Source organism: Lissotriton vulgaris, chromosome 11 (genome assembly GCF_964263255.1).
Source record: "Lissotriton vulgaris chromosome 11, aLisVul1.2, whole genome shotgun sequence".
Lineage (NCBI taxonomy): Eukaryota > Metazoa > Chordata > Amphibia > Caudata > Salamandridae > Lissotriton > Lissotriton vulgaris.
Genome location: NC_141699.1, coordinates 743,404,486 through 743,428,761, shown reverse-complemented (window position 1 = coordinate 743,428,761; position 24,276 = coordinate 743,404,486). Strand labels below are relative to the sequence as shown.

General features: G+C 46.2%; 1 long non-coding RNA gene across 1 annotated transcript in view; it reads right to left on the bottom strand.

Annotated features, from left to right (window-relative positions):
* The window catches only part of LOC147683430 (uncharacterized), a 63,971-nt gene extending 42,805 nt beyond the window's left edge, over positions 1-21,166 (bottom strand). Inside the window, exons 1-3 of the long non-coding RNA XR_015301045.1 lie at positions 20,696-21,166; positions 20,544-20,606; positions 20,256-20,452 (exon numbers count right to left, since the gene is read on the bottom strand). This is a non-coding gene — a long non-coding RNA (uncharacterized LOC147683430). The remainder of the gene's footprint in view (positions 1-20,255; positions 20,453-20,543; positions 20,607-20,695) is intronic.
* Between the last annotated feature and the right edge of the window lie 3,110 nt (positions 21,167-24,276).

Below are 24,276 nucleotides of genomic sequence, written 5' to 3'. Positions count from 1 at the left end.
TGTTCTTAGCTACCCCTGTATATCTGTTTTCTGTATTTTGCCTCTGTGCCCCTAATTTTTCCGGTATTTCTGTGCCCTTTTGCCTTCTGTGCAACTCGTTTTCCCCTCATTTTTGTGCCCCTTATGCCTTCTGTTCCACTCATTTTTTGTGAAAGTCTGCCTTCTGTGCCACTCGTTTTTTCCCTCGTTTTTTTGCCCCTTTTGCCTTCTGTTCCACTCGTTTTTTGTGCCCTTCTGCCCTCTGTGCCATTCGTTTTTCCCTTGTTTTCGTGCCCCTTTTGCTTTCTGTTCCACTCGTTTTTTGTGCCCTTCTGCCCTCTGTTCCACTCGTTTTTAGTGCCCTTCTGCCCTCTGTGCCACTCGTTTTCCCCTTGTTTTTGTGCCCCTTTTGCCTTCTGTTCTACTCGTTTTTTGTGCCCTTCTGCCCTCTGTTCGACTCTTTTTTTGTGCCCTTCTGCCCTCTGTGCCAATCATTTTTTCCTAGTTTCTGTGCCCCTTTTGCCTTCTGTTCCACTTGTTTTTTGTGCCCTTTTGCCTTCTGTGCCACTTGTTGTTCCCTTGATTTTGTGCCCCTTTTTTACTTCTGTTACCTTCGTTGTCCCTCACTGCCCTCGCCACTACGTCCCCTGCGGCCCTGCCCCCTGACGGCCCACTGCCCATTCGCTGACCCCGCCTCCCTCCTCCCAGATGCTCCTCCCTCCCACCTCCCCATATATGCCGGCTGCTTTGCGGCCGCGCCGCTGACGTGCTGAAGGCAAGCCCGTCTGCGCCTGTCTGCACCTGGACCGAGCCCAGCGCCAGAACCCCTGGCCCCCGCACCCGCCACAATGACCGCCGCCACTACGACGCCAGCATTCTGCATGCTCTCAACTCCAGACGGAGCCACACCTGCTTCAAGGCCACCCTGAAACGCACACACAGCCCCTTCACCTGCCAGAACTGCAGCTACACCAGCCTCAGAGCTGACGAACCACCCGCCAAGAAAGACCCCAACCACCTCCGATGCATACTACTGAACACCTGTTCCGCGAGCAAGCACGACTGCACGTCTCCGTCAGCCACACCACTGAACTCCTCTGTACCAACCACCGCTGCATCCACTTCACCTTCCAGAAGCCCACCACACACAACTGCACCCAACAAATCCCCCGCTGCTGCTGGAGAAAAATCACCGAAGACCAACTACACGCAAACCTCGCTCTCAGCCCACCGACCGAACCCTCCAACACAGACTACGCAGCCCGCAGCCTCAGACTCTGGATCAAGGACTGCGCCAACACCCTCGCCCCACTGAAGAAACCCCCCTACAGAGACACCAGCAAGAGGGCCAGCTGGTTCACCCCTGAACTCCTAGCCTCCAAGCAAGCCTGCAGGAAACTAGAGAAGAAATGCCACAGTGAACAAACTCCAGACAGCCATGCAGCACACAAGGACACGATCCACAACCATCACAACCTCATCAGGGTGGCCAATAGGACCTCCTTCAAAGACAGCCTCGACAACAACGCACACAATAGCAAGGAGCTCTTCAACATCATGAAGGAACTCTCCAATCCCAGCTCCAACACCAACGACATCCCGCCGTCGCAAGCCCTGTGTGACTCCCTCGCCACCTTCTTCCACCACAAGATAGCAGATATTCACGACAGCTTCAACACCCAGACAGCCCCAACCGACAGCAACACAACAGACCCTCCGCACACCATCGACCACGACCACCTGCTAGCCTGGACCAGCGTGAGCATCGATGACACCATCAAGACCATGCGCGCAATCCACTCTGGCTCTCCGTCAGACCCATTCCCGCACCACGTCTTCAACAGAGCAAGCAGCTCAATCACACCCCACCTGTGCAAAGTCATCACTCTCTCCTTCGAGACCGCAACCTTCCCAGAGATCTGGAAACTCGCCGAGATCAACGCCCTATTAAAAAAACCTAAGGCAAACCCAAGAGACCTCAAGAACTTCGGGCTTATCTCTCTGCTCCCCTTCCCGGCCAAGGTCATTGAGAGAACCGTCAATAGACAGCTAATCCGATACTTCAAAGAAAACAGAAACCTGGACCCTTCCCTGTCACGGTTCTGCAGCAACCAAGGCACCGAGACTGCCCTCATCGCCGCCACCGATGACATCCGGACCCTGCTGGACAACGGCGAGACCGCAGCACTCATCCTCCTAGACCTCTCTGCCGCCTTCGACACCGTCTGCCACTGCACACTATGCACACGCCTCCATGCTGCAGGGATCCGAGACAAGGCTCTGGATTGGACCACCTCCTTCCTCTCCTTCCTCTCCGGCATAACCCAGAGCGTCCGCATCCCTCCATTCCGTTCCAAAACCTACGAGATCATCTGCGGAGTACCCCAGGGATCCTCCCTCAGCCAGACGCTGTTCAACATTTACCTGGCCGACTTGCACACGTATCCGGACAGCACAACCTCAACATAATCTCCTACGCCTACGACACTCAGCTGATCCTCTCCCTCACCAAGGACCCCATCACCGACAAGGCCAACCTCCACAAAGTAATGAAGGCTGTCGCTGACTGGATGAAGACCAGTCGTCTGAAGCTGAACACAGACAAGACGGAGGTACACATCCTCGGCTCCGACCCTTCAGCCTGGGATGACTCCTGGTGGCCGACTACACTGGGGGCAGCACCGACACCCACCGACCACGCACGCATTCTGGGAATCCTCCTCAGCTCAACACTCTCATTGGCCAAGCAAGTCAACGCCGTCTCCTCCTCCTGCTTCAACACCCTCCGCATGCTCTGCAAGATCTACAGATGGATCCCAACAGATACAAGAATGACAGTCACCCAGGCCCTCGTCAGCAGCAGACTCGACTACGGAAATGCCCTCTACGCGGGAGCCTTGACCAAGCTCATCAAACAACTACAACGCATCCAAAACGCCTCGGCATGACTGATCCTCGACGCACCACCCCACGGCCACATCAGAACCCACCTGAGAAACCTGCACTGGTTCCCCGTCAACAAGAGGATATCCTTCAAGCTCCTCACCCACGCACCCAAGGCACTCCACAAGACCGGCGCAGCCTACCTCAATAGACGGCTCTCCTTCTACTTCCCTAACCGCCAGCGATGCTCTGCCGACCTCTCACTCACCACCGTCCCGCGCATCTGAAGAACAGCCACCGGTGGGTGATCCTTCTCCCACCTCGCTGCCAAGACATGGAACATCCTCCCACTGAGCCTACGACAGACCCAAGCCCTGCTGACCTTCACTAGGATACTCAAGACCTGGCTGTTCGATCAGTAGCGCCCCCCCCCCGCGCCTTGAGACCCTCGCAGGTTTGTAGTGCGCTTTTCAAATGATTGATTGATTGAAAAGGTAGTGTTATCCGGTAAGCCAGAGTCTGTGGGCCCGATTCACAGAATGAACTTAAGACTCAATCCTAAACTTACTACTGTTTTGGTATTCACAGATTGCACTTACTACTTTTGGTATTCACAGAATGAACTTACTACCTTTGGCATTCACAGAATGCACTTACTACTTTTGGTATTCACAGAATGAACATACTCATTTCGGTATTCACAGAAGTTAGGACTCCTAACTTTAGGATTCCTAAATGCCTTCTGTGAATACCGAAAGTCTTAAAATTAGGATTTTTCTCAATTTATTAGTAGTAAAGTTAGGACTCCTAACTTTAGGACTCCTAAATGCCTTCTGTGAATACCGAAAGTCCTAAAATTATGATTTTTCTCAATTTAGTAGTAGTAAAGTTAGGACTACTAACTTTAGGACTCCTAAATGCCTTCTTTGAATACCGAAAGTCTTAAAATTAGGATTTTTCTCGATTTAGTAGTAGTAAAGTGACTCCTAACTTTACTACTACTAAATTGAGAAAAATCCTAATTTTAAGAATTTCGGTATTCACAGAAGGCATTTAGGAGTCCTAAAGTTAGTAGTCCTAACTTTACTACTACTAAATTGAGAAAAATCATAATTTTAGGACTTTCGGTATTCACAGAAGGCATTTAGGAGTCCTAAAGTTAGGAGTCCTAACTTCTGTGAATACCGAAATGAGTAAGTTCATTCTGTGAATACCAAAAGTAGTAAGTGCATTCTGTGAATGCCAAAAGTAGTAAGTTCATTCTGTGAATACCAAAAGTAGTAAGTGCAATCTGTGAATACCAAAACAGTAGTAAGTTTAGGATTGAGTCTTAAGTTCATTCTGTGAATCGGGCCCAATATTTTTTTACTAGTTCTAATGCTTTATAAATCACCATTGTGCACGGAGAAGTGAATGAAGACTGAAAAAAGACAGATTTTTTCTTACGAATTCTGGAAGCAGATGCATGTAAAGAAATCTCTAATATGTTTCCCACAGCAAAATGTTTATTTTCATAACAATGCGGCCTGGTGCTATCAGCTCTTTGAAGGGCTATAACAAACTTAGGAAAAGAGAGGGTGGAGTGGGTGGTGTTCAAGACTGAGGTGTCTTTAGTTCCGCAGAGAGATTATGTACATAAAACAAGGCCAATGGCTCGTGCCTTGCCGAGATCTATTGGCTTTTCCCATACTTGTTCAGTGTTGACAGGAGCTTGCTGAGCAAATGTGGAAGTGATAGCGAAAAACAGATGAAGAGCTTCAAAGTAAAGCAAGGATGTGGCATAAAGGCCAGAGTTGCTGGCAGCGGAACTGGCTACCAGGTTTGAATCTCGGGTCAGCTGAGCACTTTGTGATTCTTGGCAAATCACTTACACTTCCCCCTGCGTACAACAGCGAATGTTTAAAAAAAGATAGCCCTTGAGAGAGAGAAGCTTAGGATGGTAGCAATGACAACTCCATGTGGGATAAGTGACTCTACATCCACTTCAGGCCAGGTTGTGGTCTATGTACTAAAAGATATTGTTCATGTGTAAGTGATAGGTGAAGATATTTTGGAATGGTGGGTGAGCTTTGAAATTGCTTGTAATGCACAGGCCTTAAATGAGGTGTTCAAGGCAGCCACCTTAATGGGGCGAACACCATTGGAAAGGACAGCTGTCATTGGGAGATTGCCTGTGGAAGACCAATGGTCTGTGAACGAATGTAGGAAGCTCTCATTAGTCTGTTTGGGCGATTACCTAGTAGCTATGGATCTTTGGGAAAGGGCACCAGATGCTCTCAAGCACATTCATCCTAACACAATGGGATTTGTGCAGGAAGATAGTATCAATGGGAGGAAAGTGACTGCACCAAGGCATCATGGAGCTTTCCACATGGTTGTCGAGAGAGAGTACCTTAAGCATGAGGAGACACTCCCTAGAACCAAGGATACAGGTTTGGTAGCTAGTGAAGAGTTTATAGAGTATCCACTTGCCACAGTTGAGATAGAGCTCAATGGTAAAGTGCCCATGATTGATGCTGGGATAAAGCAAAAACAAGGAGCTGGATGTCTCTTGGGCAATTATTTGATTGCCCCTGGCTGGGTGCCAGGACCAGAAGCATTAATGGCTTGGACAATGTCAGCAGTGTTAACTAGCCCATAGGCTGCATATCAGTCTCAGAGTGGGACTGGGTTCATCTCTGATTTGCAAGGATCAGGACAAGATAGTTTGCAGGCAGGTTCTGGGAAGGCAATGTCCGGGAAAACCATTGCTTCTGCTCCAGAGGGAGGGGAGGATGAGGCTCCAGAAGCAGACCAGTTGTTGGCATTCAGAGCTGCAGGGTTCGTTAGCTAGTGGAGGGTGTACATGGGATGATTTCTGCAAGGCATAGGAAGAGAGCCCTTCCCCTTTGGGACTTCAGAAGTTAGCCCAGGAACAGGTTAGTAAAGCAGTGGTTGGAAAATACAATGTTGGCTGGTAGCATGACTACTTTATAGTGAACAGATAAATCGTTAGCCAGGAACTAGTGGGAGGCTAGTGGTTTCATTAATGCACAGGAACTTCCTGTTGTCACTGGGCCATGAAGTGCCCGTAGCAGGATACTTGAGAGATTTGAAAAATGAAGGATATATTGGACTCTCTGTTGTACTGGTAATGCATGCAGCAACACAGAGAGGTTCTGTTGAACCTGTCCCACTTGCCTGCTAAGTGGTAAAGCCAAGAGGGAGTAGGCACCATTAGTGCCCCCACCAGTTGTAGGTGTTCTATTGGAGCGGGTGGGCATGGACATAGCCGGGCCATTCGACCCCCCTCTTACAGTCAGGCAGCAGGTGTATCTTGGTTATGTGGGATCTTGACACCAGGCACCCTGAAGTTGAGCCTCTGAGAAGCATGACTACAAAGGTGGTAGCACATGCTCTCTTAGGGATCTTATTTATTGTCAGATTTCCAAGCACATGAATTTCTGACCAGGTAACCAACTTTATCTCTTCTTACATGAGAGAGATGTAGGAGCAAGGTGGTGTGACATACCACTTCTCCACGGCATACCACCCACAAATCAATGGTTTGGTGGAGCGATTCAAAAAGACACAAAAGAGCATGATGGAAACTCTGCCAGAGAACCTCAGGAGGAAGTGGGATTTTCTCCTGCCATGTCTCTTATTTGCCTACCGAGAGATTCCGTAAAAGGGAGTAGAGTTCAGTCCCTTCGAACTTCTGTATGAACATCTGAGTGAGGTCCACTCACCTTAGTCAGAGATGAGTAAGAAGAAACCTCAGAATCACCACAAAGGGGTGTGGTGAACCATGTGATTAGCCTCAGGAAGTTAATGGCACAACATGAGTCAGGAAAAGGAAAACCTTCAAGCTAGCCAGGCTGCTGACGGAATGGTGTGACATGAAAGCTACGCTGACTGGGTATCAGGAAGGTCTGGAGGTGTTGATGATAAAGCCTATTTGTTTCAGGACTTTGGATAGCAAATTTTGTGGGCCATACAAAGTAGTTCAGAAGATGTCTGAGGTGAACTACTTGGTGGACACAGTTGCCACAATGAACACAAGATAGTTTTCCATATGAACAGGCTTAAGACTTGCCTCCTTATGGACTACACAGTGAAAGTTCCACTGTTGTGTACCTATCCCACTCTTGGCCTACACAGTTAGATATAAAGTGCAGCGCAGTTCAGGAGTGTTGACTCCAAGCTGGATGTATATGTGCCTGGGAAGGGCACAACGCAAGGATAGAGCAGTGATGGACAGTACATGCATGGTAAGTGAATGTGTACTTGGTTTGTGTATACCTTTAAGGGATTCATTACATGAGAAATATGGTGCTGTGCGGTGCGTGTGCAATGAAACTTTGTGCTGGTTGTATGCGTGTTTGCGAAAAGTGCCAAATATGAAGGCTTAAGTGTTGTCCAGCACATGCATGGTGAATGTGTTTGCTGGCAGTGTGTGTGTTTGCAAATAGCAAACCTTAGACCAATACTGAAAAGATTCAGTACTGAACAGGGTGTGCAGAGGGAATGTGTGTTCTGAATGTATGTGCCTCTGTGAGGGAACAATACTGGGATGTAACAGTACTGAATTATGTGTGTGATGTGTCCCTACACTAGTTGCAAGTGTGTCTTCATTGGTTCATTCCATAGAGGCCCTGGGTTTCTATATGCGAAGCACATGCCTGCCTGGTGGAGACATGAGAAGTAGAGGTATCCCCAGACAGATTTGTGTATTGCTGCATTTGTGTGAGCCTGGGTGGGATACACTGGAGAGGGGAGAGAGACTCTCCAAATACATTTCAAAGGTTGCTCTTTGCTTCAGTGAGAGATAACAAGGAATTAAACACATTTCAGAAAGGGAATGGAGCTGATAAGAGAATCATCATAATGATTAGGACTGAAGCTCAGGAATAACCTTTTCATGCAAATATCACTGTGGCTTATATTCATGTGTGAACTCTAGTCTCTCCCATGGCCTGGGTTGTGGGACAATCAGGTTCAGATTTTCTCCTGCTGTGACAGACAGGCTTTTAAGAGGAAGAGAGAGATGAGAAGGGTGTACTTTAAAAGAATCAGAGTCCCAATATAAACGTTCACAACCCCAGACCATAACTCACATTTGGTGCCTGGAAATAGACTATAAGGCGGGGAGCTTGAGACCACAAATATTGTAATCTGCCAAGCAGCCAGATGGGCTGTGTGAAGAGGAGAAGCTCTGCAAGACGTTTGCCTGTGACCCGGACTGGGGGTCAAGACCTCCAGCCTCCCTACTCAGTGAGAGGGCATCATCCGTTGAACCCAAGACCACATGCACTGGAGCCTGGGGAACCAGTTCCTGTCTGCTTGGCAAGACCATTATGCCCTGTAAGGAAGAGGAGAGCATAGGAGGGAGCAACATCGAGTGGGAAGCTCTGCCGAGAGGAGTCCGAGTGTGAGGTGTGAGGAGGATTGCCAAGAACAGGCATTGCCTCTGTGCAGGATCAGGTTGGTGACCCCCATACACCAGGAGACATTTGCCAATAAATCAGATGTGAACTGAGTGCTGTACCGGAAACCTGTACCGCCTCTTTGAGCCAACCGTATGCCAGGAGGGGCTACCATGGAAGTCATTGCTGTCAAGTAAGCACAACAACCTGTGCTGGCTATAGTTGCGACAACGTGTGCCAGGAGGGGCCATCGTGTTAATCAGGTTGCTGTGCAGCGCAGACTGCCACCTTGCATACGCGTACTGTGGCAACCCTGTATGCCAGGAGGGGCAGCCAGTACCAGGTACTGAGAAGTTGGGGCCGGAGAACTGACAGTTGCAGCCTGCAGGTGAAAACAGGTATCAAAACATGCCCTTGACCTGTCCTGTGGACTCAGGGGGGCAACAAGAGGATATCCTCTCCTTGCTAAGACCATAGTGGGAGCATCAGAATCAACCCTCCCTTCTGCTTGGGGAAATACTGAAATTACAGTGCCGATGGAAACCCAGGAGCACCTCTGTTCGCTGTTTGAGTCAGCTGGGAAACTCAAGTAGAGCCTGATCATGCCACGTGCTTTTGCTCGTCCTGTGTGCAGACTGACTTGACTGAGCAGTACTGAAGCACTGCGAGTGTCCGCGGTCGGGGCACCCGCTGAGACATTGGATGCTTCCTCACTGCTGGAGCGTGCAAGAATTGTTACGTGAGTATCGGGCCCCAATGAACTGTTTTCTAAGAGCTGGAGTTGTAAGGTCTACTAGTAAGCATTCCCTAGATGTCACCTACAGTGAATAGTGAATACATTACGAGGAGAGGGTGGGACAGGGAATTCACAGTGAAAGCCTAGAGCCATGGCTTCAAGGAGATTGTTTTATTGCTTATGAATGTCATTAAACTTCTTTGAATGTATAGAGTTCAAAATGAAATACTAAAAGTATTGGACTGGGTATGGATTTATTGACATTACTGTGCGCACTTTGAGTTACGAATTGTGCTCACTGACCTGTATCTATACTTCCCCCACAAGGGAGCCTTTGACTGCTCTTCCACAGCTATGACTGAGAGTCAAGTGCAGAAGGGGTACTTGGCCCATTAACTCAGGATCCATAGTAGAGTTTTTCTTTGTGTCTACTTCCAACACCTTAGTATTGTATATGAATTTCAAACTTTTCAAAGGTTCAATGATTGGTGCTAGGTCCCAGTATTGTGTGATGCTCTATGTCTTTGGTTGTTCTCCATTTCCCCAAACCACAAAGTATCTTACATTGTTGCATTTGAACGCAAAATATGGGTTTTTCTTATTTACATCCTCCAATAAGTTTTAACATATTTTTCACTATTTTCTGGACTTCATTGCTAACAGGATTGAATTTGGACCACATAATCAGATGTTTCTTTTGAGGTTGCTTCTTTTTTTTATGGTAGCAGACTCTCCCTTTTGAGGGCCTTCCGGTTTAATCTTATAGGGTAGCCCCTATCTGTGAGTTTGTTTGTCAAAACCTTAGCCTCTTTGAAGTAATCATCTTTATTCTTACAGCTCCTACATGTATGTAAGAAGGTGAAGCAACTCCTCTCACTAGCCTCACCTCCTGCAGCTTTCATTCCTTCTCTCCACTCAGCCTCTAGTCTGCAGGGAGACACCAGCAATCTGTACTTTAACCCTTTCTGTGAGAATAAATATTGGTGGTGCGCAGGCACTAGCTGGGTAGAGAGTCTCCAGGCTAGACCTCTGAGCAGGGAGGTAGATGGAACCATTGCAAAAATGTATTAATTGAAAGAGAGCATTAATGGACACTATGGGATTCGAGGAACTTCCACAACCGGACTGGAAACTTAAAACAACTGCCAACAATTAAAAATTCAGCCCGCATGGGCAGACGTCCTAATGTGCGCGAGAATAAAAGCAATTCTTTCAAGTTGCGGCCGGGATCGGTAATGAGCACCACCATTCCTAGAGGCTGAACCCGGCCTCCACGTGTCAATAACGGCCTCCTGGGGCTCCAGCCTTCTGGGGAATTGCCCACTTGCCCGGCTGGCCAGTCTGGCCTTGGGAACCGCTCATCACCCTGCTGCGTAGATTGCATGCAGCTACCTCTGTAGTCATTCGGTATGGCCCAGGTGGTGAAAAGACCAAGCCAATTGCCTCAACTGAGGGCGTATGCCTAGGCTGTATATTAGCTCTATTCCTATTCTTAATATATACAAATAGTCTGGAACATTTTTTATTGCAACAAAGATTGGACTTTCTGAATAGATGGTAAACAGGTACCCTTATTGTCCTATGCAGACGACACAGTGCTGATGACTCTAACGGCAAACAGCTTGAAAAAATGTTTGAATGCTTTTAATGAGTTCATGTCATGATTGGATCTTAAGGTCAATTCTAGTAAATCTTTTATCATGGTGTGTGGCCCAAATAAAACTAAAACGTGTAATTATATGGTTAACGACACAGCTATTGACAAAGTATAAAATTTTACTTATTTGGGGAATCTTTTTAATAAAAAGTTGAGCTGGGATCACTTGATCACATCTAGATTGCAACAAACTAGTTGAACCATAGAGGGATTTTTCCGATTTGCCAGTAAACTTGGCCATAAGCCGATAGCTGAAATGAAAATACTGTACAGATCCAAATGTCTGTCAGTAGCCACCTATGGGGCAGGGTTGTGTGGATATCATAAAGGTGCCCAGAATCAAATACTGGAGAATACATTTTTAAAACACCTCTTATCTATCCACAGCAGTCCTCCAACATTATTCTGCCATTCCGAGGTGGGCTTAGAATATGTGAGTGACAGAATCCATATTTCCCCATTGCTTTTATGGGGGAAAATTTGGACTTCAGAAGAGCTGTTATTTTCAAGAGGCATTTTAAGAGATTGCATGAACCTTGACAGTGCAATGGTGGTTCCTTGGCTACGCTATATCAAGGAAACTTTTTATAAGATAGGCCTTGATAATTTTTATGAAAACCCGGAGTCTATCCAACCTAATATGAAGATGCTCATTAAGAATGCATATCATACTGTTTTTAGTTTGTCTAGACAGGTTAGTAACACAGTGGAATATGTAGTTTTGAAACAACAACAATTCTACTTGTCTTTTACCACTCAGGTTCATTGGCGTTTTTTAACGACGATATTTTGTTTAAATGCACTGCACTTCCTTGTGGCTTTTCCGAAACAGGGGGGAAGGTGAGAGACTTTCCCCATGCCCATGTAATAACGCAGCCCAACAGAGCACAATGCACTTTATAATTTTTTGTTCACTTTACAAAGACCCAAGAGCCCGCTTCATTAAACCAATTTTACAGGATATTCGCCCCTGTACCTACAAAGAAGATTTCGAATATTTGAGGTCATTATCAACTGCCACTATTTGTAGCTCTGTGCTCAGTTTTATTAGAATTGCTCTTTTAATCAGGAACCAATGTGAATTATGAATTGTTTTGTTTTTTATCTATCTTGGTGCTAAGTTTTGTGTATTGCCTGCTAAAACTTTCTGTACTTTAAAATATCTTGTATTTTAAAATGAACGTCTGAATTTCTTGTAAACTTTTATGACTCCTTTGAATCGAATAAAGTTAATTGAACTGAACTGAAAGAGAGCACCTAGGTGTTGCCTTGTTGTGTGTGGATTGTCAGACATCTCTACCTTCTTGGCTCTTACATGTTGCTTTGCCAGCACGTATCTGTCTCTCTCTGACCTCACTTTAAAAACAACATTGGTTAAGCCAATCGGTTTGACATTTATATGGTATTCCAATGCAGTGTCAATGCATGCCCATTGCATGGACATGTCAATCTCGTGGTACTAAAGTATGTTATGTTATGTTATACAATTTGTAGAGCGCATGGCTGCCCAAGCAAAGGAGCGTCCCAGCACTAAGCACAAACAGCAACAGGAAGACGGGCAGAGACAACGCCCCAACCAATTAATTAGAGAACAGATATGCTTTTATAGCCTTACGAACAATTATGTGGTCATAAATGCGTCTGATGTTCACCGGGAGGGAGTTCCAAAGTTTAGGAGCTAAAGCTCGAAACGAACGTCCTCCGGCTCTGGCTTTCTTAACCCGCGGTATAACCGCCAAGTGCTGGTTAAAGGAGCGCAGGAGGCGGAATGGTTTGTACGGTGTAAGAAGGTCTGCAAGGATTTCTGGGGATGGGGCATTTAGAATCCGGTGAGTAATACACAGAGCTTTTAAAAAAACACACTTTTCCACAGGGAGCCAATGGAATCTATTAATGAATTCTGAGATATGTAAGTCCTGGGGAGCCCAAACAACAGTCGGGCTGCCGCATTCTGTATTCTCTGTAGGCACTGTGTCTCTGCTCTATTAACTCCCAAATATAGATCACTACCATAGTCCAGCCTAGACAATATGGTAGCCTGGATGATGAGATGCCGGATTTTGGTCTCAAAGAAGCCCAACATAGGTTTAAGACCTTGAAGGAGTCCGAAGCAAACTCCGGCCACAGTCTTTGTAATGTATGGACAAGAGCACCTGAAAAATGGAGGCAACAGAAAAAAGTTGCTTTATTTTCAGTAGCATCCATTTTTCATATGGTTCTGTTGGTGTTTACTCCCCTGTGCTATCATACGCGACTCAGATGTAAAATAGTCTCTGGGGAATTCCAGTGCACCCCAGAAGGCATACTCATCTAGATAAAAGAAAAGCCTTGAGGCTAAAATAATCTTCTGGGCTTGTCCAGTATATGACCTTTGTTCATGGGCATGCATTAAACAACTTGTTTCTTGAGTCATATAATGTAGATTAAAAGAAGAGATATTTAAGAGCTTTGGTGGAAGCAGAAGAAAGCAAATGAAACTGGAAAAGCAGCAGCAACATGATTCAGCTCACATAAAATAAAGTAACCTTTTTTTGCTTTTGTCACTGTTTACATTTTCAGTGAAGTTCTGTTTGCCATCTTTTTAAGATGCTTTTGTGATCTTAGGTCTTGGCTAGACAGCGAAGGCACTGTCTGGAAGAGAAGTGTTGTGCTCTATCTGTGGGCTTACAGGCCACCCATCTCCTACCATTGGTAAACTTCAGCGTCACTCATATTTTATTCGAGGCCATTCATCATGGCATGTGGGCATCAAGCCCTGTTCTTGTATTTGGCCCTCCGATAGCACATGGATAAGGTACATGTCTCCATACACTGCTCCAGGTTTGCAGAGCTATTTTTTTCTGTGTTTTCAAACAATCCATAGGAGTACTTGTGTTCTCAGGCAGTCTCCCTTGTACACATACCCACATAACTCTAAAATGCATGCATGTGTACATAAACAAATGCATTCATTAAAAGTTGTTAAAATACAAACAACACTTGTTTATTTAATTTTTTTGCATGATCCAATGGTATTGGAGTGTTCACTCCATCCTCCGTCTTGCCATAGCACAAACACGAGCAGATGGTATTGGAGCACTTTAATTGATCACTGGTTACATTCCACAACAACACATTCATTTTTGTCACTGATCCTGCTTCAATTTAGGTATTTTTTCCCTTTCATTGTTCCTTCCTCCCGCCCTCTGCCGTTGTTGCTTGCCCATCTCACCATTCCCTCCTACTTCCCTCCTTGACCCTTCCCCACACTTCCTCCCTCGTCGCTGGTGCTTTAATTTTTTCTTTTTTTTTTGCACGATCCGATGATATTGGAGTGCTTGTTCCATCCTTCATCTTGCCATAGTGCTAACACCAACCGATGGAATTGGAGCACTTTAAGTGTTTTTCCTCCCTTTCTCTCAGTTTCTCCTCCCTCTCTCACAATTTCTCTTCCTGGGCTCATTCTTCCTGTTTCTCCTGCCTCTCCTCCTCTTGTTCCCAGTGTGCTAGTCTTAGCTTCTTGCTCTTGAACTCTCTGGCTTTCTCATCTTCCTCAGCCTTAGCTTTCTGAAATGCCAACTGTAAACTCAGGGTCTCTGCTAGACTCCATCCATCCAAGCACTTAATTTCTGGAAGTGGTGACAGTGGTACCCTAGAAATTGGAGGTGGTGTACTAAGGTATTCTAGAAACTAAAGGTGGTGAGTGTCTTAGTGAAACTCTGGAAAATGCATTAGGGGACATACTCGCCATGTGTCTGGGATATATCGTTGTCAAGGGAATCCTACAGTCTGAATACAAAGCACTCTCTTCCTGGTTCTCTCCCCAGAGTCAACAACAGCCTCATCCCTTTCACCCATTACCTCGTACTGGTCCCTAATGAAATTAGCGAAGAACTCTCTATCCCCACTCCTGGGAATCCCCCAACCTTTGTCCCAACATAAATCCTTTATCTGATCTATGGACATGGTGCTGAGGTCAATTCCTAACTGTGTTCTCTACTGCCTATGCGTGCAGCCTTTGTGCATAGAAGAAAGAAAAACTGGACTTATTGCAGTACTGGCGCAAATTGGAAATGGCCAGTGCCACCTGTGAACCCAGGCTCCTAACCGTTAAGACACCCCACTACTTGCTGCTAAGGAGCACGCTGGGCCTACTGGGCCCCACCGTGGTGGTTGAGGCATTTTACTCATAATGTGCAGGGGCCTGACCTACTATGGATCCTGAGCAACTGGGCCAAGTACCCCGTCTGCACTTGATTCTCACTGTAGCTGTGGACAAGCAGTCACAGGCTCCCTCAGGGGGGAAGTGTAGATACAGGTTAGTAGACACAACTCAAATGTGCACAACAATCTCCAGTTCCATATTTATTTTTATATTAAAAATAAGTATTTCAGTTTTACCTATATGCATTAAAAGAAGTTTTAAGACATTCGTAAGGAATAAAAAAATCCCTTTGAGTTTAGAGGTGTGGTGTTCCACTGGCAAACCACTGTCCCACTTGATTCTCTTAATGTGGTCTAAGTTATTCGACAGTCCCTGGAGGGCACATCCATGGATCTTTCACTAGTAGGCCTTGCTCAAGAGTCTATAATGACTCTTAGAAAATGGTCAAAAGTGTCTTTGGTGCCGCAGCACCTTCAGCAGCGAGTCTGCTGGGCCGGTAGGCCGGTAACAAGTCCTGCGCATTTCAGCAGTGAGGAAGCATTCAGTATTTCAGTGGGTGCCCTGCCTACGGTTACTTGCAATGCTCCAGTACTGCTTAGTCGAGTTGGTCTGCATGAGGAACGCATGGCAGTACCCAATAGGGGCAGGATCTCCCTGAGCAGCATGGGTGGCTCCAACAGCGATCCGAGGAGCTCCTGGGTTTCCATCGGCATAGTAATATACAAATACAGGCACATCTGCACTCATCGTGTGGACACACCACACACACCATTCATTGCTGTTTCCTCCATGCATTGTGCCCTCACAGACACATACATTTAGCACACACATTCCTGCAGTGCGCACTGTTCTGTACTGTAGCTTTTTTTAATTGTGCCACAGTATGCTACTTGCAAACATACTCACTGCCAGCACATACATTCAGCATGATACTGCACAGCACTTCTCCCTTCATGTATTGTACTTTTCACAGGCACACATACACCCAGTACAGGGTTTCACTGCGCCTGCACTGCACCGCAGTACAACTATCATGTAAGGCATCCCTCGCAGGTATGCCTACACCCGGTACATGCACTAACCATGCATGTACTGCCCAACACAGCTTAGTCCCTGTATTGTACAGTTCCGAGGCACATAGACATCCAGCGGAGAGTCAAGACTCCTGTGCTGTTCATCAGTTGCATCTAACTAATGCAGGCCAAGGGAGAGTTAAGCACTCAATAAATGATAAGTGAAAATGTCATTTATTAGTATCCCGGCTGGGACTTGCTGGCATTTACCACATCCCCCACATATTAGGGATAGAGCCTTCTCATAGGAGATCATAGAAAAAGCAGTGAAGATTGATCATTGTATTGAACACTTCTGCAATGGTGACAGCCTATTGTCTGAAAAAATAAAACAAACAGGCCATTCAGATGTCTAAAACATGTCAGCGAGTCGTTAGGATGTAAGGGTAGTAATCCCCCTAAATCACCCATATGTTATTTTTTAACTATGCCAAATGCAGTCAAAATAAAGGGATATTGGGGGGGTCCTTTCGGTATTTTTACTCTCTAGACCCTGTTTGGCATAATATTCAAAAAGCTCCCTGGATTATGGTTGAGCCCACTCTGGTTTATAGGGACCAGTGGGTGACCCAATGATGAAGCACAACACCAATAGGGTGTGAGAGGGTCCATAAAAACTTTTTAGGTTCTGTTTTAAGGGTGGTGGAATACCTTAGTGTTAGAAGAATGAGGTAGGGAGGTAGTATCCTGCACTTACGCTAGACATACAGAGACTCTTTCTCCCCTCCCCCACGTGGCTATATGGAAATAAACTTTAGGTATACAGTGTAACGCACACCTGGAGGGTCTAATTGCTGGTTCACAATACTGATATCCACAGGAAATTAGGGACTAAATTGGGGTTTGCATCCACACACTAATTTGGGTGGGTAATTATCAGAAAATTGAGAAAACGTGTAAGATGAAAAAACTTCCTTAAATATTTTTTAAATGACTGAATAAACAGATTTTAAGTACACAGATGAAATGGTAGCGCAAATATTATTATAATCTCCACTGCTGAGTGAAGGTAACATAACAGCGGCTCTAGCACAGGCTGAATGGTGAGATAGCCTCAGCAACCTAAAGAAATAACAAACAAGAGCACTTTTTCACAAGGCTATAATGATATAACATTTGCCATCAAACACAGCACCACTGGATTTATAGTCAGTAATGAATCAAGGATATTTCTGGAGGATAACCAGTTCAGGAAGCACTGGTCCCTGATAGCACGGAGATGCAGCACAGGTTGGCTGATCTAAACTATAAAGCGCTTCTCAGACACCAAAGGATGGAGTAGCGATAGTTCTGCAGGAGGCAACAAGAGTAGAAAAACAAAGATGGGGTAGAAGGCTTAATGGAAGATGTCCAATACCATTCCCCCCCCCACAACCACCATTTCCACATATGTGCTATTGGCCAACACCTTACAGTCCAGCCACTACAGCAACACAACCTCCATTTCTCCTGAATAGCCGTCCATGTTTAGGGCGTGGAGTCTAGAGGGGAAGAAAAACAGATCGGGATGTCAGATAGGAAGAGCAGGAAGTGATAGTAAGCAGGAGCAAGACCAGGGAACAACAACCACAACTGTGGACATGAATTACCTAGATTTGGTGGTAAATTTGACATCAATCGACTTTTCAGTAAAATAAATATGCATCATAAACAAAGGCTTAGGACCTGATTACGAGTTTGTCATTATTTTCCAACCCCTCTGTAATCTATGTTAGCGCCAGGGTGGATCTTTGGAATGGTAGAAAAGTAAGGGGTTTTAGGTGTTTCATTGATTAAAAATTCAGCCTCTTTATTGGTTATCCATTGTTATACTTTTGCATTTTAAACAGTATTTATTTTCTCTTTCTGTCATTGTTTTGTTGTTTTTTCTGTCATTCATCAGTTCGATACACACTGTCCTATAATCTTCAGCTATTTGGATTACAATAGCCCAATCTCTGTCGGTGGGCTTGATTGCTTTGTATTCCCTGGACCTCAAGTCATTCAGGGCTTTTTATTCACTGGAAGGGAGATTATGGTAACATACTTTGTTAGCGTTTAGTGCATCAATATCTTTTATAACCACTTGTTCAAAAGCTAAAACCTCTAGTGGTACCGTGTTTGCAGGAGGATTCTAGAACAATTTCTTCCTTAGGGTATTTTTTTTAGTGGCTTCCATCAGGGATATCTGGGAGAAAAGCTTTAACCTGAAGTTTTTTAAAACATGTTGCCAGTTCGCATGTTAGATAGAACTTGTCTGATTTCTTGGTGGGAACAAAGCCTAGAGGCCTAATTACGAGTATAGCTGCTATTTATCGCACCTGATCAATAACAATACGGTTGCGATAAATAGCAGGGCCGGCCTTAGGCATGTGCAAGCTGTGCACCTGCACAGGGCCACCAAACCCCAGGGGCCACCACACCAATATATATCCTTAATATAATAATCCTCTGAGGATGGATACATATTTGCGTGGCGGCCCCTGGCAGGGATTTGGCGGCCTCTGGCTCTGTTCCATTCTAAACACCCTGACCCCCCCCCCTCTTCACTGGCCTCTGTGCTCCGCCCCGCCCTACCGACGCTCCCTGCCCAGGGCCGCCATGAGCCTAGAGCCGCCCCTGTAAATAGCACCTTTTTTTAGTAGTAGTAGATAATCTTTTTACGGTATACAAAAGTATGACCATAAAAGCCAGTCACCTATGAGGAGATTCTGGGGAATAACATGCAGGTTTTGGATTTTAACACACCGAAATCTGCATGATACTGTAAACACCTTATGCTTTTCCAAGTTAAATTTCGGCAGGTTTTACCTGCCGAAATTTACGAAGGTTGAGGTATTTAATGCATTCAATAATTATCGGATGCGTTAAATAACACTCAATGACAATAAGTAACTGAGAACTCTCGTTCCTAGACTTACTAATGAGGGCATCAAATGGGGTGTCGACTACGAAATTGTATACTAAACCAACAGACAGAAACAGCCCCATTTAATTTAATAGGCACACCCATGTGCTTTAAGAGAAAACTTACCAATAAGTCATATTTTAGGTCTAACATGAAAGTGCTCCAATTTTGATGAGTGTAGAAATTGAGGCAAAACTACCAACTGATAAATTGAATAATAGGAACTATCTGCAACACCTGATTAAAAAACACAGAAGGCTAAATACAGAAATAGGGAATAGCTCATTTGCCTTAGCACATAAAGAAACAATTTGAACCAAGTGAAAAGAATAATTAATAAATATTGGAGGATACTTAACAGCAACACTCTCAATCTGGAGAAACCCAAGTTCTCCTTAAAAAATATACCAGTTTGAGCGACATGTTAGTTTACACACACCCAAGGAAAAAAGAAAGAAGAGAGGAAAACATGCTTTAGGCCTCCCTCTGGTTAAAGGACACTTCCCATGTGGCCACTGATCTGCGTGCACATACACAACCCATACTAAGACCGATATCTCTGGGAAAAGAAAAGTCACACTAACTGCAAATCAAGTAATGTAATCTACTTAATAAGATGTCCCTGCGACCTAATGTACATAGGCATGACGAGCGGAAAGATAAGGTTACAAATTGTTGAACACTGCAGTATTATCAGATGCCGTCATAGCCAACAAAAATTACAAATACTTTTTGTCCAGTGGTCATAGTGAAAACGACATAGCATGGACAGTAATCGAGAAAGTGACAGTGACATTAAATGTAATTAAGACACTGAGGGGCATATAGACTCACGACTCATATTAATGGGCTAAATGATGAGATCCCATGGATTCTGATTTAGTCCCTCCATAAATATAGCGAATACCCTGCGGCATCTTCTTACTGTCGCTGGGATAAAGTATCAGTGCAATATAAATAAGGAACTCATAGAAACCCAATTGAAAAAACCGAACTGTGTCGGTTTTTATTAGAGTAACCGGTGGACCAGATAATTAACTATTATACTTTTTCAGCAATTGGCTGTCACTCTTGTAGTAGAATTCAATAAATCGATCAATCTTCACTGCTTTTTCCATGATCTCCTTTGAGAAGGCTCTACCCTTAATAGGTGAGGGATGTGGAACATAACAGCAATACTCAAATGGAATACTAATGAATAAAATGTTCACTAATCACTAAAATAATGACATTTAATTTGTGAACTCATACGAGAACCAAAGAAAGAGGCAATTTTGAATTTACGGCTGTTAGGGAACTACATTTTCCAGCTCCCTATCAGGCCATGTGACATGCTCCTGTCATGTCAGTATGTGTGCGTAATCATGCAACCGTGCCTGGAAGGCCCAGCACTGGTGGAAACAACACTCATATAACCAACATGTAGCAGATATCTTCATATCGGCACGGCAGAATCATTGGCCAAAGTAGGTAATATGTATCAAGGCTCACCTGAAGTTCCCACAGGAACGAGAGACAGGAGGCTGAAGAATAGGTCCCAACTTCCCACCACCACATAGTCCTCCCAAGGGAGTCAAAGCAGGACCAGTGTACAGGGGGAAATGGGAAAAAAGGGGAGGAGAAAGCTGAAGAGGGGCCCTTGACACGACCTGGGCAGCAAGGATTCGTCACTGGAGACTTCTGTGATCCTGTAAACAAAATATCGTCAATAGACAATTCTAATGAATAATGGAAAACATAACAATAGATAACCAATATTTATACATCAATATTGTCTACCTGATTTGTTCCCCTCTTCCACTAGTGTCCAAGAAAAGTGTATTCAGGAATCAACAAACAACTCTGCATAATAAAGAAATAAAGAACAGAGATAAAATCACTGAGGGTACACTATTCTGTTGTGTAATGGTTTTATAATAATTAGTGCTTACCAGTGTAGCTACCCTAAAGAAAATAGCACTTAGCCCAAAAATACCCAAGGCTGACTAAGTGATCAGCAGAGATAAGGTAACAAAAAATATGCAAAAAGGTGCATGCTAAACCAAACTTGTCTCCTTAAAATGCACGAGTTTGTGATGCTGACTGCTGGGGATTCATACAGCCAGGAAGGATTGATTGTAATGTGTCCCCTTTACTTTAGGAGTTCGTAATGCAGACTGCAATGATTTCATACAATCAAGAAATATGCCACCAAAGAAATGCAGATGCCCATGTACACCACAAAGATTCCTTCAGATGAGTATATGCTTTGCAGAATCATTTGCAGGCGTCTTTCATACACACAAGCGCAAGCGCGTTACAGCCTTTGTAAACATTTTTTGTTTTTACAGCAGAGGCCCCACAGAAAGGCTGAGCCGAGGAGAGCGACAAGAAGGAGTGCCCGACCCAAGGAGCTGGGCGTCGGAGAGACGGGAACTGCTGCCGTGAACCAGAAGTGCTGTTGTGAACCCAGACAGGAAGGAAATGCTCGCAAGAGCTGGAACGCGAAGCGCGCCTCCTGTCCGGATGGGGATATTTATGTGGGTGGCGCTCTGCCCCTGCCGCTGACTGCAGCCGGGATGGAGCAGTTATGACAATATGGTGTGGTGTAATCCTTGGAAAGGTAAATAACTAATTTTTGCTTTTTTCACGAACAAGACGGCAGCATGAGGATAATTTTCACTGGGTTTCTTGCCCTTCGTAATGTACAGAGACAACAGGGACGCACCCCCACCAATCCATTCATGATGCTAATACACATCAATTAGGATAAGAATCTAGTGCACTGATGATGACAGCACTTTTTTGCACAATTGCAGTGATCCGCTATGGAATGTCTAACTTGCAGCATATCTTACAGCTTCACAGATACAAGTTTTTGTGTATTTTTATGTTGTTTCTGTCCACCACTGCTAAGGCAGTTTGTCTCTGTAGTGTTGTGGGGCAAGGCTGCCGCAAACAGACACGGGACCACATGAAGTAGGTTAGTGGCCAGCAAACCAAACTGGAACCACGCCCAGAGCCCTGGGCTTTTTATTCAACACAATGCGTGCGCCGTACTCACGCTGGGCTAGCCCATTTCAACAGCGCCCTCGGGGTCATTGCCTGCCACCCCCCTCTGTGTGCATGTCAGGTGGGCTCGTCGGCAACGCTGACAACACTACATTCCTCCTTTACCCAGTGAAGTGAAACATTATAAACAGGGTAACAATTGCAAACGGGGCAAAACAAACATAGGTCAGTCTCCTACGCATTAACATTAGGAACAGTCTTACTTGGCACTCTTGTGCTCATCACCCATCAGTTCACTGCGGCCGGCAGCAGGCAACAAAGTCTCGATATAGCTGGGACGGCCGCGGACAGGGCCAAAGTCTGTATCGGCTCTGACTGTCTCTGGTTGAGGGGTTCAGGAACATGTCCTCCGAGCCATCCGCCTCGGGGGTCTCTTGGTCGCTGCGTGCTGCCGGGCGTGGTGATCTTTCCGGCTCTGTGGTGATCTGGACGTCGGCCCCACATAGGGCCGGGTGGTGGTCGCGGTTGTTTCTTGGTTCTTGTGGGTTCCTGGGCAGCTCGTGGTCAGACCTACTTGGTGTTGGGAATTCCTCGAAGTCATCCTGGGGGACTTTCTTGAAGAACAAAATGTTCCTGGTCACTCTCTCGGCTCCCTGGGAGGCGGTGACCATGGTGCCTTTGATTGCGACCACAGCCCATGGGTCCAACTCAAATGGCATTCGGAATTTCCCGCCAGGGTGGCGGTCTCGCACTAGCACCTGGTCGCCTACAGCGATGGGGCGGTCTTCCGCCCTCCTTCTTCTGGACGCGTCTTGGTTGGTCTTTGTCCGCCACTCCAAGGACTGATTGGGAGGGGTTGGAGACGCGGTCCACGCCGGGTGGTGCGGGATGGTATCAGTCACGACTCTGCCGAAACAGAGGCGGCTTGGCGTGATGCCGGTGGTGCAGTGTGACGTTAGACGATACTCTAGGAGGAATTGGTATAGCGCCAGTTCCAGGGCCTGGCCATCTGCTATAGCTATTTGGATTGTCTTGTTCAGTGTCTTGTTCAGTGTACGCATCAAACGTTCCACCTCTCTGTTCGCTTAGGGCCACCTGGGGGTCACCCGGTGGTGCTTGATTTGGTGGGACAGCAGGTACTCTGAGAACTCTGTGCTGGTGAACGGTGGTCCGTTATCCTTGCGCAGCTCGCCGATAAGGCCATGGGTGGCTATCACCTTCTCCAGTTTGGGTATGACTTCCGCAGCTGCGGTTGACGCCAGGATCTCCACTTCCGGGAATCGTGAGAAGTCATCCACCACAACTAGCATGTACCTTCCGCCAGGGAGACTACCAAAATCTGCGCTGGCTCTTTCCCAGGGAGAGGTGGGGCCATCCTCTGTGATGATTCGGGAGGCTGGTCGCTAGACATACGGGGCACTACTGGACAATGGATTCCACCTGGAGGTCCAACCCCGGGAACCAAACCTTACTCCGGAGACGGTTCTTCGATTTCACTATCCCTTGGTGCACCCCATGCACTAGGAGGGCTGCTTGGGGAGTCAGGAGCTCTGGCAATATGAGGTGCAATCCTCTCAGGAGGCAACCTTCAGTGGATACAGACAGTTCGTTGCATACTTGGTACAAAGCTTTCAGTCTGGCTTGTGCTTCGGTGGTGCAGAACGGTGTTGGGCTTTGGAGGGGTTTTGAGTCTCCTGAGGCGAGTGCTTGAATGACGATTTGGAGACAGTCTTCTTCTTTTGTGGCAGGTACCACTGCATCCAGGGAAATCGGGAGGGATCGGGACCTCTCTATGATCATCATGACGTACTCTTCCGTAGCTGTGGCTTCCGCTGCTTCTGGCTCGGTGGCTGGACGGGCGTGTCGCGACTGGAAGTCGGTGGGATTTCGGGTGCCTGGTGGGTACTCCACCGTGAACTGGAACTCTTAGAGCTGTAGTACCCACTTTTCTATTCGAGGAGGAGGACGTGACACGGATCCTTGGAACAGCGGGATGAGGAGCTTGTGATCAGTTATCACTACAAACGGGTGTCCATACAGATAGATGTGGAAGTGGCGCCACTAACATAGGATCGCAATGGCTTCCTTTTCTATCTGCGAGTAGCGCTGCTCCGTGGGTGTGAGTGTCCTGCTCGCATAGGCAACCAGGGCCCACTCGCCCCAGGCTTGTTGTGGGCCAGAACGGCTCCGAGTCCTGTTGGACTAGAGTCCACAACCTGCTGCGATTCGTGCCGAGGGTCGAAGTATGCCAGGCCAGGGTGGTGTCGGCCGAGAGAGCGGCCTTGGTTCTCTGGAAGGCTTCTTCCTGTTCTGCTTCCCATACCCAGTGGCTGATAGACTTGGTGAGTTCCCGCAAGGGGCCTGTCAGGTCTGATAGGTTTTTGGTGAAACGCCCGCAATAAGTGACCATGCCCAGGAAGCTGCAGACACTGGTCACAGATGTTGGTGCGGGGGCATCTTGAATGTCCTTGACCTTGTCCGGACCTATCCTTTGGTCGGAGAAGCGGTATCCAAAGAAGCT